At 38.9% G+C, this 2,681-nt stretch overlaps 1 non-coding gene across 1 annotated transcript; it reads left to right on the top strand.

Annotated features, from left to right (window-relative positions):
- Window positions 1-1,578: 1,578 nt before the first annotated feature.
- On the top strand, window positions 1,579-1,737 carry LOC130085003 (U1 spliceosomal RNA). The gene has a single exon (XR_008807089.1). It is a non-coding gene; the product is annotated as a U1 spliceosomal RNA (small nuclear RNA).
- Window positions 1,738-2,681: the final 944 nt, after the last annotated feature.

The raw sequence follows: 2,681 nt of genomic DNA, 5'->3' as shown, positions 1-2,681 counted from the left end.
GGATTTTTCATACATGACAGTACATGAAAATGTGCTTGTATGTGTCTCTGGACGCCCATCGGGCCGTTCCACGTTGTCCTTTATAAAACCCGCCTTCGGCTGGCTCGTTGGATAATTACTTTGCTCAAAGTCTCAGGCTCCGGCCTCCGGCTTAATAGAAGCGAAGTCAGCACGCACGGCGTTTTACATGGCGTTTCCATAGCGTAAGCTTACGCAATAGGAGGAACCTCTCGAAAGGGAACGACTCGGTTACTAATGTAACCTCGGTTCCCTGAGAGGAGGGAACGAGTATTGCGTAATCTGCCGTGCTTGTGCTTGGTCAGTTTGCTTCAGTCGAATTGAACCTAAAGAACTCAGACGACGGGGCGCCCAATATATAGCCCTTGGCCACGCCCATCTCGGCGGGCTCTGACGCGCGTGGGCGCGAAGCACGCTCATTGGAAGCGGGTTCAGAGTCGCCCCGTCATTGGTTCGTGCAAGTTGCCGCAGCACAGCCAATGACCGAGCTGCCTCGCTCATTGCTGTATGCTGTGCAGCTGCAATGCATTTTACATAAAGACTTCAATATTTCTCGAGAAAAGGAGTTTTCCCATAGCGTAAGCTTACGCAATACTCGTTCCCTCCTCTCAGGGAACCGAGGTTACGTTAGTAACCGAGTCGATCTGCGTCTCTTTAAGCAGAAAGTGTCTGCGATTAGCGCTCGTTTTCTGCTCATTTCCCACTGTTTACAGAGAACATTTATCTGTTTACTCTCTATATAGCTGCTATATACTCTCATAGAGAAACCCTAAACCGTCTATATATGTCATAGATCCCTGCTGAAGTGACTCAAGATATATCAAGAATATCTTTTAAGAAAACTCTACTGTTGTAACTTGAGTTCGTATGTGTGTTACACAGACAGTTCATCAAACACAACAGCTGACTGAGACTCTTTCTCTTTGGTTTTAGCATGAATGAGCGCTTCTGCTGCCCTCTGGCGGATGTTTTAAAACAACACGCTCACGCACATATTTATAATGATTGTTCTAATAGTAGAATATCCTAAAATATATATTTTTTAGAGGAAACCTGTTTCGATCATAGGCTGTAAATCTTTCTCCAGTTATGTTGCTACTGCGAGTTTGTTTGCGGTTTGCGCACCCCTTATTTTAATTTCCCGGAAGTGATGTAGACGATGATGCGTGGTTTACGTCATGGTTGCTTTTTAATAATACAACCGATGAAAAACAATATATTTCAAATAGTGTCAAAAGGTGAATTGTTTAACCCTTTCTTTCTAATTTTCGAATTAGGTTCCAATACTCTTATTATTGAGTTCTTAAAATATGATTTTGAACATCTATTGTTCCATTGGCTGGTGGACGCTTGTGTTGCATCACGGAAATTGTTCGCCACAAAATAAAACGATAATTTTTTGTTTCTGTTGCTGCTGCTATTAAAAGCTTGATTAACAGCGAAACTTTAACATGAATCTTCATCTAGTTGCCGTTGACTCGTATGGCGTGACGTATCCCTCACCGTCACCGAGACTCGTGTTTGCTGAAGTCACTTTCCCTCAGACTCGCTGTAGAATTCATACTTACCTGGAGACACCTTGATCATAACGGTGGCTTTCCCAAGGCGAGACTCAGCCATTGCACTCTCGGCTTTGATGACCTTTGCGAATTCCCCAAATGTGGGAATCTAGACTGCAGAATTTATGATAGTGGGGGACTGCGTTCGCTCTCTTCCCTAATATACTAGTCAAGAACAGAGTGGTATGATTTGGAGTAGCAGAATAACTTATGTTTACATTTGATCTATGCCTGTTTAACCGTGTAACGTTAAATTTCTGCAACATTATCGAACTGTAATGATGTGAAATCTGCTGGGTATCAGTTTTATCATTATTATTATTAAATGTTTCTATTGCAAAAATGAATATGCATAATTATGAATAGCTATTTGATTATTTGAATGGATATGGACATTTCTATGGGTTCAGTGATACTAACAGAAATTGTTAAATAAAATGTCACTATAATAATCACTCGTTCCATTCGTCACGCAAATGTAATACATAATTGAAAAACAGCGGTTTATCCCATGCATTTATGATTATAAAATGCTGTCAAGTGTATACATTATTTTGTTCCCCAATAACGGGAATACAGCTCTGAACTGTAAACACTGCTTAGTTTTTTTAATGCTTGACATGTCTTTCAGTCTGTTATTGTCTTGAAATCAATATTCTCGTAGTGACTTTATTTTGTTACAACTGGTTACTGAGTTTATATACAAAATACTTTTATGTTTTACATTTTTCTATGTATTGTTCAGTGTTTTTAAAGCATCCCAGTTGCATAGATTAATAAAGGACCAATGTATCTTTACTATGTAGTTCATTATGTAAAAACATCATTGTACATTAGACGATGCATGGCCTAATATGGGTGAGTGTAAGTAACATGATTTATGAATTGACCAAAGTCTCGACAGACTACAGTTGTAACAATTCTGTGCTGTTCATAGAAGTTATGAGAATTACACAATATAACTAATAACTTTATTACACTGCTTTAAAACAGATCACCATCAACAATTAATTTATGAAAGCCATGATTAGTTGATTAAAGTTAATTCATATCATCATATTTAACTTCTGAAAATATGCATTGTATGTTTTTGTTCATAAGAAG

Source organism: Rhinichthys klamathensis, unplaced genomic scaffold, assembly GCF_029890125.1.
Source record: "Rhinichthys klamathensis goyatoka isolate OS25496 unplaced genomic scaffold, OSU_Roscu_1.1 h1tg000070l_1, whole genome shotgun sequence".
Taxonomy (NCBI): Eukaryota; Metazoa; Chordata; class Actinopteri; order Cypriniformes; family Leuciscidae; genus Rhinichthys; species Rhinichthys klamathensis.
Note: the sequence above shows the minus strand (reverse complement) of the source record. Positions and strands in the feature narration are given on the sequence as shown.